This window comes from Hippopotamus amphibius, chromosome 5 (genome assembly GCF_030028045.1).
Source record: "Hippopotamus amphibius kiboko isolate mHipAmp2 chromosome 5, mHipAmp2.hap2, whole genome shotgun sequence".
In the NCBI taxonomy this organism is placed as follows: Eukaryota; Metazoa; Chordata; class Mammalia; order Artiodactyla; family Hippopotamidae; genus Hippopotamus; species Hippopotamus amphibius.
Genome location: NC_080190.1, coordinates 39,279,148 through 39,293,641, shown reverse-complemented (window position 1 = coordinate 39,293,641; position 14,494 = coordinate 39,279,148). Strand labels below are relative to the sequence as shown.

At 38.9% G+C, this 14,494-nt stretch overlaps 1 protein-coding gene across 2 annotated transcripts in view; it reads left to right on the top strand.

Annotated features, from left to right (window-relative positions):
- The first annotated feature begins 247 nt into the window (after positions 1 to 247).
- The window catches only part of STAMBPL1 (STAM binding protein like 1), a 45,871-nt gene continuing 31,624 nt past the window's right edge, over positions 248 to 14,494 (top strand). Inside the window, exon 1 of one of the 2 annotated variants that reach the window (XM_057737429.1) lies at positions 248 to 386. The gene's annotated coding sequence lies outside the window, so the exon portion shown is untranslated. Of the gene's footprint in view, positions 387 to 2,298; positions 2,332 to 14,494 lie in introns of those variants that run through there. The other variant, XM_057737430.1, reaches the window with a different exon arrangement.

Below are 14,494 nucleotides of genomic sequence, written 5' to 3'. Positions count from 1 at the left end.
TCCTGCGGCGGCGGCAGCAAGGACGGCTGCTGCAGACTCGAGATCACCAGGCCTGCGCGTGGGGTTTTCCAGGGCGCTCTCTGCGCTGGGCGCTCGGGAGCCACGGCAGCGAAGGGGAGGAGGAGGAGGAGAGGAAAGCGCAGAGGCCAAACGAGTGGAAGCAGCAAAGCTCCATCAGTCCGCAGAGAAGCGGCGGAGGGTCGGCCGAGGCCAGGGAGCGGGCGCCTGCTCGCTGGGTGCCAGGTAGCCCCGCTGAAGCGCCTTCGAGCAAAGACCACCGCGGCCCGGGCTGCAGCGGCCAGACGGATGCCAAGGCCACACGGCAGGCGCGGGGACAGCCGCTGCAGTCGCCGTCCCACGCGGGCTGCGGATGTCGGGGGCTGCTGGTGAGTAGGCGCGCGCGCGCGCGCGTGTGTGTGTGCGCGTGAGTGTGAGCGCGCCCCGGCCCCGGCGAGTGTGCACGCCGGGCGCGTGTGCCTGGTGGTCTGGCGCGCGCCGGCCCCTCTTCCGCCGGCGACGTCCTGTGCTGGGCTTGCTCTGCGGGAAGAAAACGCGCTTTGAGGGCCGCTCACTTCCTTCCTGCCTGTCGTGCGGTCGGCTGCCTGGCCTGCGTTGCCTCTGTCCGTCCCCCCAGCGGGCCCCTAGGGGTTAGTTTCACCTTGATGGGGAAAGCAGGAAGCTCCTGGGAGCAGGGCGGGACGCTGGCAGTGATCTGTCTACGCGCGTGTATTTCTGGTTTAGACTTGGGGTGCGGCCTCGGAGTTGGGGTCGGCGTTGGGAGAGACCACCGCACTGGCTTTGGGGGTGCGTGGTGTGGGGAAGGACGGGGCGAGGGTTGGAAAAACAGGCGTCCCTGCAGGACGCGTCTCGTGCTTTTCTAAATGATGCTTACTGTTACGCGGTTTATGATCCACTCGTAAGGCATTTTCACTCACCTGAATAATTTATAAGCCTTAACCGACAGCCTTTAATGAAATGCACAAACAAGTGAAATGTCACTAAAACATAATTTTCCAGAACTCTCTGAAGCAACCCACACGGCTGATGGCCAAGAGCCTAAGGTGCTGTAATTCTGAAATTTAAAAATAAATAAATAAACAATAGGTAATTCAGAACAGAACCTGATCGAGAGGACTGAAGAAAATCGTAAGTGTTTGGGTGGCCTCGGGTGGCTTTTCTGGAAATCAGTGTTTAGTAGTAAGTAGAACAGAAATCTTTCTAAGTAAGCTCTAGAGAGCACACTGCTTTCCAAACATCCTGCCATCTCTGAGAATAAAATGAAGTCCTAGGTTTTAAGGCGTTTCCAAGTGTACACTGGATATCACCAGGTATCGGCAGATTTGTGATCTCAAGATTCAAGGCCCTGGCAAGGTCATTATGGCAGATTTGTGCCAGCAGTTCATTTACACCTGAATGTATGATTTTCTGTTTCAAGTTTTGAGAAGTAGTTTGCTATGGTTGGTTTATGCAGAGTTTAAGCCACTGCCTTCTTTGTTTTTCTAAATCTTGTTTCAATTGACAGTCATATTTGTGGGATGGATGCTAAATTGAACTTCAGAAATGTACTCTGTGACTCTATTATTGTAGGCATTTTATAGCTACACTGTAAATATCTATGTTTCTTTTTAATACTGTCAATACCTTTGGGAAATAGGTTCCTCTTGTTTACCTTTTGCTCCATTACATCTTCATTCAAAGGCATGAAATATCAGAATCTCTCTGGAAAATGAACTGGCTGCTTGTTTTCTGATCAAGCATATATATAGCAAATTGCTTGCCTCTTGGGAATCTGCTCTTGAATATACTACTTCAACTGTAATTTATGTGTCAGCTGGTTCTTGGGAATTTTAAGAAGAAACTTGTTTTCTTATACTCTTTTGTAAAATAAGCACCATTTAAATCAGCAGGCAGAGAATTCTAGTCCTTTACCCATATTGCGGTCTTCAGGGCCAGTCTATTGCATACTTTTGCTCTGTTTCATAGGACTCATTCCCATTGAGAGGCTTGGAGGGAGAAATGGGAGCATCGTGGTCCCAAGGGTGTCCTCAGCAGAGAGATTATTTCCTGGAGAGGAGACTGTTTCTGGGATTGGCTTCTGAGAAGGACTGATAAAAAATAAAGAACTGTTAGTAATAGTTACCTCTGTTTACTTTTGGCACAGAGGACTTAACACAGTTTGATCACTTCCCTTCTCCAAGGACTCTTCCCCAGCCTACTTACAGCTACAATCCAGGGAGTGAGGTTGCCTTTTACAGCGAAGAAAAGCCTGGCAATTCTTGCTGAAAATCAGAGGAGTGGAAGAAATAGTACATGCTGCCCAGAAAATGCCAGGTACCTTCTGGGAGGATACATTTACCATTTAGACACACTTTTAAACCAATGGATTTATGATTCTGTCTAATCCTAGCATTTTTTTCTCGGCCCTGTGAAAGATTTAGAAGTAACTTCATTTGAAACTACGAGAAATGATCCATGGTTATCCTTGAAAATATGAGAGTCAGGACTTCATATGAATCATCAAACATTTCATCAAATTGGAGCCAATTGATATAGTCAACTAAGACCAACTTCCTCAATTGAAGGAACAATAATGGTCCCTCCAAAAAACAAACAAAACAAAGCAAAATAACAACAACAAAAAACCACCACTGTATTGGTACTTACTGACTTGCTTATTTCAGCTGTCTGAACATGTGAATAGTCCAGTTGGATGTGTTGAGTGTACATCCAGAAATCCTGAGTTGACATCAGAATGTTCAACTCAGGAATGATCTGGATGTAGCTACATCTGGATATGCCTTTTGTCAGAAATTAGTTGCATTTCAAAGCAAATCAGATGAACTTCCAGTACAGTCCTCCTCCTCATGCTGGGTAGAAAAGCCAGTTAAACATTTGGCAAATTGTTGTTTTCAAAGTTCATATTTGATTTTCTTTCTAAATTTTAAATTAAATCCATGTTATGTTTGCCTATTCATGTGGTTGGCCTACAGACATTAATTCAGACCACTGGTTACTTAGTAACTTGTATTTATTAAAAGCAGCCTGTTGATATAAGCACCTGTAATTCATATGTTTTGATTACTTCTAGTTAGCCTTTCAAGATACTCTTGGAACTAGGTGCATCATATGATCTTGAATATGAAGGGTGTTATGCCTTCCATTTTTTTGTTTGTTTGTTTTATTCATTTTTTAAATAGTTCTGACTTTCCATCCCCAGTCATTGGAGGTTTACCCTATGATTCATGATCTACTTTCAGGATGAAAGATTAGAAAGCTGACTGAAATTTGCCTGGATATAACATTATGGTGCATATAATATTGCAGTTTTTTCTCTGGTATTCTTCCTTTTTTGTTCCCCCGTCAAGTTTGTTTCATCCTGAATAAAAATCAAATGAGATCTTTAAACATTTAAAAATTTTTTCTGAGCTGTGTCCAAAATAAATAAAGTTTACAAATTGCTTGTCACTGTTTTGAAGTAACACAAACACTATTGCTATTCTGTGCATAATGAAACATGGCTGTTCTTATCAAGGATTCATTTGATAAGTAGGCACCTGAGCACTTGAACAAGAGTTAAAGGTGTGTTCCTTCCATGTCTGATTAAAGCCCTTGAAAGCAAATGGGGTGGAATTTTGATTCTGATAAAGTAGCCAATTCATGGTAGATTCCTTGAAAGAAGTAAGTATGAAAGCATCTTTTCCGAAGAGCACTTTGGCAGTTGGGTGGGAAGTAGATTAGTAGAAGGAGAGAGTGGAGGTGTAATCTGGTGTCACATAATGACCACCTGTCATAAGATCCCAGCAACACTGAGATGAAGAAGGGAAAATTTCAGACAGCCAGACATCAGGATTCTCTGTTTTATGTGGAAGAGGAATGGTAAACCTGGGGCATAGTTTGAGCTTGCATGTATTCCACATCCACGGAACACATTACCAGCTTATCACAGCATTCTTCCCTGCTGAGCCCTGGTGTAACCTCAGAATCTTGCAAACGTTTGACAGATACTTATTAATAAACATTAGTTATTAAACATGTGTTATATGCCATGCACTTTACTCAGCCTTTACATTTATTATCTTGAGGATGTTGGAGTGGTTAGGAACATCAGTTCTTTTTGCCATTTGCGAGTTGTGTGTCCTTGGGTAAGTTACTAACTTCTCTGAGCTTCAGTTTCTTCATCTTTCAATTTGGATATTAGCTTCTATCTCATAAGGATTTGGGGAGGATTAAATGAATAAATAGGGATAAATGAAGAGTACTGAGAAGCGTCTGGCACGGGGTTAACTGCTACATGTGTTTATTGTTGTTATTAATTTATAAAACAGCCTTATCCAGTAGGTACCATTTTGCAGTTTAAAAAATTGAGGCACAAAGAAGCTAGGTAAATCGCTCAGGGTCATAGGCCGGAATAGAGTGAAAGAGCTGGGCGTCAAATCCAAACAATCCAACTCCAGTGTCTGCTTTCCTAACTTGTGTGAGGACAGTGACTGGAGAGAGAAAAGGGGGGGCTTGTCCTCCTGAGATCCACGGCTCCCATCATTTCCACTGTAGAGTTTATCTCCTGTATAGAATTAGTACCCAGATTGTTGCACAAAATTTTTGCTATTTTTCCTTGATGTTTCATTATTTTGTAAATGGTGTTTTTCATTAATTCTTTAATAAGAAGGGTTCCAGTTTGTTTTTGCCTCTCAAAAAAAAAAGTTGACATATTCAATACATATTATATTCATTTGTGACATGTCTCCTTATACCTAGTGATCCTTTGCTGGAGGCCAGGGGATACGTCTCCTTAATATAATGTATGATATATACATTATATGTTGTATATATATTGTGTGATGTAATATTATTTAACTATATAATATACATCAGATGCCTGTTATACAATGTATGTAGTGTATACATATTGATAATATGTATACATTATATATAATGTATATATTATAAGATATATACATGAGACTAGATATTATATGTAATATAATATATGCTGTATAATACATTATACTAGGGAGACATTTACATTAGATATAAAGAATCACTGGATGGGGAGATATTACAAATGAGTATATGTACATTATATTATTGGAAAGGTATCAGTATTCTGAAAAACTTTTATGCCATCCACCTTTGTCCACATTCTCAGAGTCTCACACATCTCCCATGGTGAAGTTATGATGACATTTCATAACCATGTTTATTCAGAATATTTTATAGAGTAAAAGCAGAGTACATTTTAGCTGTTTTTGACTTGACATAATTACATCTAATTACAAAAGGCCAGACTTTTTTATTTCTGAACCTGCCACTAACATATCATACTTCAACTATACCTCAATTTAAAAAAAAAAAAAAAAAAAAAAAAAGAGACCAGATTCTAATTATAGGTGAGTAGACTGCTGTGGCAACAAAGAATGAAAAAATTCTGAATTCCTCCAGAATTTCTTTAGGAAGGCGTATATCACTGATTTCAATATTTTAACATTATATTAGTCCTTATAATTCTTTGTTCTTGTAAATAACTTTCAGAAATCTGTAACTAGAATTGTTTTTGCTAAGGAGGCAAAAACTTTTCTTGGTCTTGCATAAAGTTCATGAATACTATTTAGTTGAGGAAAACTTTTTAAATCTTATTTTTAAAAATATAGTCTGCGTTGTTTGACTTACTTTCGTGTAAATTACATTATTATTTAAAGTCCAGTTTCTCTTAAAGGAACTATTTTTAAATTTTGTGAGTTTAAACTTAGGGATGAAAGAATTTGAGTTTTGGTGAATTTTGTGTTTTGTTTTGTTTTTAAACTTTTGCTATACTTAGATTTCAGTGGTATCACAGTAACTGAACCAAAGATTCAGCCCAGGCTCATACAAGAGAGAGCTGCTCAGGGACCAATCACAGAGTATTCATTTTGATTGCTTGATTTGATTTGACTCTGGGTTATTTAGAAACAGGAGACCAGTGATGACTCATTTTTAACCCTTCCAGGCCCCAGTTAACACTGCCGGCCTGTTTTGCCTTTGCAGGTACTCAGAGGGAAACTCCAGTGTGGGTCTTTTTTGGGAGTGTTACATTCCAAACTTGAATAGCTAAGGCAATAATCGACTGTGTACCTTTTCATTAAAGGCATAAAGAAAACTGCAGTCAGTAATGGTGATCATGGTTATGTTCAGCTCATCTCAGGACCCTGTGATTTTATTTAACCTGTTGCCGGAGCAATGTCTTTTAACACCAGAAGTAAGCATTTCAACCACTGAGAAGAAGGACGGAGAGACCTTTATGTCTGTGGGTTCACACTTCAATCTTCTGATGGGTTGACCCCAGTTCTTTTTCCAATCTGTTTTGTCCTTGAAAGATTGCTTTATAAACTATTCCACAAGATAAATTTTCTTTAACCAGAGGCACAATTGGAAGTGGTGGATGGAATGAGATTGGAAAAGACAAGCGTAGAATAAATCCTTCATACATTCCTATTTTTGTAAAAATGGGGCAGAGGAACTGCTTACTGAATCAATATAGTACTTTAAGGAAAAAAAGGATGAAAATCACTTGGAATCATTGGTGGGTGTGGAACTTTTTTTGTCTGAGTATTGAAAACTTGAAGAAACTCAAATATGGCTTTTTAAAAATAAATTTATGTAGTTATTTTTATTTATTGGCTGTGTTGGGTCTTCGTTGCTATGCACGGGCTTTCTGTAGTTGTGGAGAGCAGGGGCTACTCGTCATTGCGGTGAGCAGGCTTCTCATTGCAGTGGCTTCTCTTGCTGTGGAGCATGGGCTCTAGGCGTGTGGGCTTCAGTAGTTGCGGAGCACGGGCTCATTAGCTGTGGCTCGCGGGCTCTAGAGCACAGGCTCTGTAGTTGTGGCGCATGGGCTTAGTTTCTCCTAAGCATGTGGGATCTTCCCGTATCAGGGCTTGAACCTGCTGTGTCCTCTGCACTGGCAGGCAGAATCTTAACCACTGTGCTACCAGGGAAGCCCTCAAATGTGGCTTTTGAAAGAAATGTAGATGACCATCACATTCTTATGGCATCAAGGTTCTTTTTCTTTTGTCGAGCATAATATTATTGAAAGCCTTAGAAAGGTAACTAGGGCAGTGCATCTTAAGCTAGTCTCAAAAAATCAGAATGACTTCCATGCCACCCCGTCGGTTATTTTTCAGTAAGTTTGGGCAGGGCCTGGGAGCCTTCTTTTAACAACCTTTTCAGAGGATTCTGATGCCGGTGGTCAACAAACCATACTTAGAGAAAAACTTATTTAGGAGCTAAATCTAATTTTATATTCAAATTTGTGCTTCTGTTTTTAAGTTTTATGCATTTATTCCTCTGATTTTCATACACATTTTTATGGAATAACATATCCGTCAAGGCTGCCTTGGAATATTTATAATGGCACCCAATACTGTGTTTAATTTTCTTATTAATACGTTTTTATTTTTATTATTATTTTATTTTTTATTTTTTTAAGAACTTTTATTGAGATACAGTTAACAGACAATAAACTGCATATATTTAGAGAGTACTATTTGGTATCCCAATCTCCCAATTCATTCCCCCCCCCCAACCCTCCCCGCTTTCTCCACTTGGTGTCCATGTTTGTTCTCTACATCTGTGTCTCTATTTCTGCCTTGCAAACCGGTTGATTTGCACCATTTTTCTATAGTCCACATATATGTGTTAATATACGATATTTGTTTTTCTCTTTCTGACTCACTTCACTCTGTATGATAGTCTCTAGGTCCATCCATGTCTCTACAAATGTCCCAGTTTCATTGCTTTTTACAGCTGAGTAATATTCCATTGTATATACGTACCACATCTTTTTTATCCATTCATCTGTTGATGGACATTTAGGTTGCTTCCGTGTCCTGGCTATTGTAAATAGTGCTGCAATGAACATTGTTTTTAGATGGATGAAATCAGAAAACCACAGAGTTGGTGGGAATTTTTAGAAAGAATGTTGCACCTCCTTCCCAGTGGAGGATGTTGGGTTAGGGCAGAGAGGGTTTGATCAAAAAGAAAAGTAGAAGACTTATATCTTGGGAAGCAGTGGAAAACGGTCTAATAATGCATAGCACTGAGGGCTGGCAAGGGTGTTTAGACCTCTTCTGGTGGGCACTATGTTATCAGTTGCCTTTTTGAGCAGGGGACTAACCTGAGGCAAACAAGCCTTACTCTTGTGCTAGGGACACATGGCACTGGTCCAGAAGAGAGAATTAAGGAAAGGCAGAAGGGAGCAGGGTGAGCACTTGGGGCCTTGAATTTGGCAGGATGACTGAAGGGTGCATGAAGCAGAGTTCTCCCGTGCTGTTTTGCTGGCGGTCTGTCACCAGTGAATTGCTGTCTCCAGCAGCTGCGTGTTAACGGTGTGTAACACCAAGGCCCCCAGCCCAGCCACCAGGCCAAATGGCCTCTCTGGGTTTAGAAAGCCCTTGAATAACTATTTCAACTACCACTACCTTCATAACATTGTGAGGCAAGGGTCTCACTTTAGACCAGGGATACAGACTCAGGGAGTAATTGCTCAAAATCCACACATCTAGAAACTGGCAGGGCTTGGCTTCAGATCTGGAGCTACCTACTCACAATTTATAGGCTTTAAAAAAAAGTATAATTTGTCTGATTATGAGGTGATACATTCTTGTAACAAATTGTACAGAAATGAATAAGTTAAATATGAAATCCTTCATGATTTCCTCCTTGAGAGAACAGCTGAGAAAAATCCAGTGTATGTTGTTCAGAGTTTTTTTTTGCAGATGCCAACATACATTAAGTACATACGTATTAGTAATACAAGGTGGGAGTCCTATGTTATATGTTATCTTACAACTTGCTTTTTTGTTTTCACTGAATGTTGTAACGTGGACAACTTCCTGGTTCAGTGCATACAGATGTAAGTCTTTTCTAATGACTTCATTTACTATAGAGAGTCTTTATTTCAAATAACCTCCTTTTGACGGCTACGTTTTTTAATTTCCAAACTTGTGATATTTTTAAGCCATGCTGCAGTGGGAACAAGTGTGTGTATGTGTGTGTGTGTGTGTGTTCGTGTGTAAGTATATGTATTAGTATATTATTTGAGCAGGACAGTCTATGGGGGAAACTTAAAATTAGAATTGCTGGGTCAACAGGAATGCATATTATTTTTTTAAATTGCCAGTTTTTCTTCCAGTGTTCATCAAGTTTAAGTATGATCAATCATGTAAATTTTATCAATCAAATAAATGAAAATACCATTTCAAGTTCATAGTTCCTTAATTACTAGTGAAGTTAATATTTTTTCACATGTTGCTTAGCCATTTATATTTATATTTGCCTATTTTTATTCTACTTTGTATCTCTTTCTTACTGTCCTGCAAATATGCCCTGTAGTTTAGACATAATCAATATTATATGTGTTGCATATGATGCAAACTTTTTTCCTCTTGTTGTGCTTTTACTTGTTGAAGGGATTGTTAAGGTGCTACCTGAACATTTAAAAAATATTTAATTTTAAAATAATTTCAGATTTCCAGAAAATTGCAAAAGTAGTACACAGAATTTCTATATATCCTTTACCCATTTCCCCCAAATCTTAAGACCTAATAGAATCACGTAGTTATCCGAATCTTCCTATTGTAACATTGTTACAATACTATATTGTCTAATCTACAGATCTTACTCATACTTCGCCAGTGTCCTTCTTCTGGTCCAGGATCCTGTATAGGATCGCATATGGCGTTTTGTTGTCATGTCTCCTTAGTCCTTTTTTGATTTGAAAAATTCCCTCACTCTTTCTTTCATCATCTTGACATTTTTTAAGAACACTGGCCAGTTGTTTTGTAGAAAATCCCTATATTTAGATTTGTCTGATGTTTCTTCATGAGTATATGACTAAGAGTGTGACTTAGTCTGGAAGGGGTCAAAAATATCTGCCTGAGGAAGAGATGCTTCAGCTAACACTGGAAAGATACAGAGGAAGTAGAAGTGTGAAATGAGGGTGCATGGAAGGCTGGTGGGTTGGCAGCTGGATCAGACCCCCCTTTGTGGGACCTGTTAAAGATTCGTGGTATTGACAGTGATGGAAAGCTATTAAAGGGTTTTAAGCGAAGAAATAACGATATCTGAATGGCATACCTGTTGTGTATAGAATTAAACAAAGGGGAGCATGATGGAAACGAATAGACCAATTAGAAGGCTATTCTAGCGATGCAGAGTAAAGGGTGGCACAGATTAGGGTACTGTGAGGAAGGATGGTGAGAAAATGCAGATTTGAGGGATACCTTGGAGGGTAACTCAACAACTGTAAGTGGGGATTTGAGGGAGGGAGGAGATGCATGGTTACTGTTTCCAGGTTTTGCCAGGTTTTGTGTAATTGATTGCATGTTGATACCATTCTTTGAGATACAGGAGAAATTTTCTCTGTTGAAGTCAGAAGCATCACCATCTCCACTCCCCTTAAATGCTCACATTTACAGTATTTTTGCCTACCTGTGCTCCTGTATCCGGGTCTGTCCACTTAACTTCCAAGTTCTATGATTTTCCCCTCAGAATCTCTCCCAATAGCTATTTATCCTTCTGCATGCTTTTTATTACTCTCAGTCCAGTCCTGGGGTTGAGTAGTAAAACAGGTGTAGTAAAATACAGTTGCTTACTCGCCTCCCCTCTGAATTGCCAGTATCTCTTCTCTGTGTAAGTTTATCCATCACTCCCAGACTTTTTTTTTTCAGCTTCATTGAGGTATAATTAACAGAGACTACTTCAATTTAATAAATATGTACTAAGTGTCTAGTTTGGGCAGATCACCTCATTGAGCAGAGTTGAGAATTAAATGAGAAGCTAAGGAAAATTAAAGAGATTCAGGGTTATTTTGCCTGATGATAGAAAGAATCTGTATCCTTGTCATACTCCTTACAAAAAGATAAATTCCACACAAATCAAAGGTATTTATTCAAAAATAACTAACCATAAACTTATTAGGAAAAAGATTGATAGACATATTTATAATTTTTTTTTGTCATCAGTGAGTTTGAAGACCTTTTAAAGAATGAAGAAAAACTCAGATGTAAAAGAAAAATTCGATCTTTTGTACAAAAATTTAACAACCTTCAACAAAATTCCAACTAAACTAATAAATATAGAAGGAAGGATAGAAATAGAAAATTCACCATTTTCAAACACGGCAGTAATAATTACTTCAGAAAACAATCATCTTTGGATGCTAAAATGAATGGGCAAAGGTATACTTGCATATTCTCAAAGTAACTCCCTATAAGACACTTTGTAATTATAACAGGAAAAATAGTATCTTTACAGGCTAGAAACTTGACAGACATAACTTAGGTGATCAAAGTTAATGTCACTGGTAACAGGGCAAATCAGTGTCTCCTGATGTACTGAGAAGGACACACCATCACTTCTGAGGTATGGTTGTATTTTGTATTTGTACCGCAGTTTTAATGATATATTTGTGCAGAGAGTTGTTTAGTATCTTTGTACCTCTCTGCTCAACCTCCTGCAGCTAGCAGAATGTAAGTTTCATAAGATAATGTCTCTCTGCTCATTAGCTCCTAGCAGGAAGTAGGAGCTTCATAAATTATGTTGTATAAATGAATGAATGAATTTACTTGGAGCTGATACTTGTGGGAAAGATGTATAGTAGTTAGCCTTGGAACTATTGAGTGAGAAATCACATTTGGATGTCCTGGTGAAAGTGGATGGAGTGAAGGCAAAGTGCTCAGATTAAGCCTTAACTGAAGCCTTGAAAGAAATGTGTCCCATGGAATAAAATTGTGTTAAGAGAAGAGACAGAAAATTAATAGGTAAGATGCAAGGTAAGGGAAGTGGGAGGAAATAGGAAATACCTCTACTTCATTTAGAAGGAGGCAGGAGTTTGTTCTAAAGTCAGTACTATTCAGCTGATCAAGGCTAAGCATTTAGGGGGCTATTTGTAACTGTCTTAGAGCAGTTTTATCTAATGCAGTGAGTCTCAAGTTTCAATGTGCATAAAGATCTCCTGGGCTGCTTGATAAAAATAGAGATGTGCGGGGCACCCTTCCCAGAAATTGACTCGGTGGAGCATAGAAATCTGTTTTTTTGTGAACAACCACCTCCCTCCTCCACCTAGTAATTATGGTGCAGGTGGCCCAGGAACCACACTCAGAGGAAACTTTACATCAGAGTAGAGGGATGTCAGCTGCAGGGAGGGAAAATAGGAAGGAAGTGAGTGGGGTGAGCAAAGAGGAACAGAGGACCGCCACTTGCCAATGACTTTGGCAGTATAGGGGGCTCTTTAAGCATTTAAAAGTACTCTGGCAGGGAAAGTTATGAAAGGACACAGCCTGCTTTGATTTTGTCCACTGCATGGAAGAGATTGTCTAGTTCAAAACCAAAAATGTGACTGCAGCTATCTGTTGAAATATGTTGAACAGTTAGAATATTTTCTGTGGTTGAGGAACACTGGAGAAGCAGTGGATGAGAGGTATTCTAGGACAGCTGTTACTTTTGAAAGTAGGGCTGGACTAAATTCATCTAGTTCCAGTATTGCCCTTAGGAAATTTATGAAAATTTAATAAAATTGATTAATAATGCGCAAAGGCTGACTTCATCTCTGGGCTTCAGACATCTGGCAGGCAAGAAAATGCTGTTATTTTAAAAATTATTTCTGATTCATTATGCTTCATTGAACTCAATAACTTATGGATAAGTATTTTCTTAAAAGCAAATTGCAGTAAAAAGGGAAGTATGTTCAAGTGAATATTAGTTTAGTGGCTTATGGGTGGCTCATCTTTAGAATGCGTAATTTCCAGGAAATTTTAGTATTTCAAGAGCAAGGTAACACTTTTAAGCTCATATAAATTTAAGATGACAAATTAACTGAATTTCTTCCCAACACTTCAAATTCATTTTCCAAATGTTTTATGAATTTTAATTTTTTTATGAGGCTATTAATTGAACCATCTCATTTAAAAAATACAACAGAATCACAAATTAGTACATTTATGAGCATGTGAAATGCCTTTTAAATACCACAATTTATTTTATTTTTTATTGAAGTATAATTGATTTACAATATTGTGTTAGTTTTAGGTATACAACAAACTGATTCAGTTATGTATATTTTTTTATACATATATATTTCCAATTCTTTTTCATAATAGGTCATTACAAGACATTGACTATAGTTCCTTGTGCTGTACAGTAAATACTTGTTTAGCTATTTTATATATAGTAGCGTATATCTGTTAATGCTATACTCCTAATTTATCCCTCCCTGCCTTTCCCCATTGGTAACCATAAGTTTGTTTTCTATGTCTGTGGGTCTATTTCTGTTTTGTATGTAAGTTCATTTGTATCTTTTTTTCCCCCAAAATTCCACATATAAGTGATATATAATATTTGTCTGGCTTACTTCACTCAGTATGATAATCTCTAGGTTCATCCATGTTGCTACAAAGGCAATTATTCTATTCTTTTTTATGACTAAATAATTTGAATACCACAATTTAGAATTTATATTACAAACCAGCAAATATTCTGAATTGAACTGTGTCTTGGTCAAAGAATTATGCCTTTAAATTTCTTAACGACGTATTCCAGGTGGTCGGTCCACAAACATTGAATCGTTCTGCCTGAGAAACAAATGGAGGGAATGGATGCCCTTTTATTTCTTTGGCAGGAAGAAGACTATGAATCAAATGTTTGTAATGCTAAACTGAAGTCGCATTTCTGCAATAAATCCTATCACTCTTGTCCAAAGCCCAGGAATTTGACCTTCCCCTGATTTCACCATTAACTATTAAATATTAATTGCCAGTATCGCTGTGTGACTAAGAGTGTGAACTCTGGGATCTGATGCACCTAGTTTTGAGCCCTTGTTCCACCACTTAAGTTGCTTACCTATTCTAGGCTCTAGTTTCCTCCCCTGTGAAATGGAGGTTATGGTCGTAGCATTCGTTGAGTGCTTCCTGACACCAGCATCCTGCCTTTGGTTTCAGAAGCATTTTCTCACTTTACCTTCTCAACAGCTCTTTCCTTAGTTACTGTTATCAACCCCACTTCACAGTCTGGGTAGCTGTGATTCTGCAGTTAGTGGTTGGAGTCAGAATTTGAACCCCCATGCTCTCACCCTGGAGGTTGCATGCCTAACCTCTAGACTTAACTGCTTCCTATTTGATGAGGCTGTTGCGAGGGCTGAGAATGGGGGTTGATGCTTTATTTCAGTTAACCAGGGAAGGAAAGCTTTTGGTGAGTAAATAGTACCTATCACTACTATGATAGCTCGTCTGCTGAGTTAACGGTGATGTACGTAGTCCTACTTCACCTGCCTAGAATTCAGCTTGCTCTTATCTAGAAGACAATAGAGAAAAAAAAAAGGTAAGAAAAATGATTTTTAGAAAAATGATTTTTGAGCAGCCAAATTAGAAATCACGTAGCAGTCACTGTAATCAGCATATAGTGTCCTCACAGGAGATCCCTTCAGACCCGTGTCCAGTTAAACTTTAACTTTACAAATAAATTT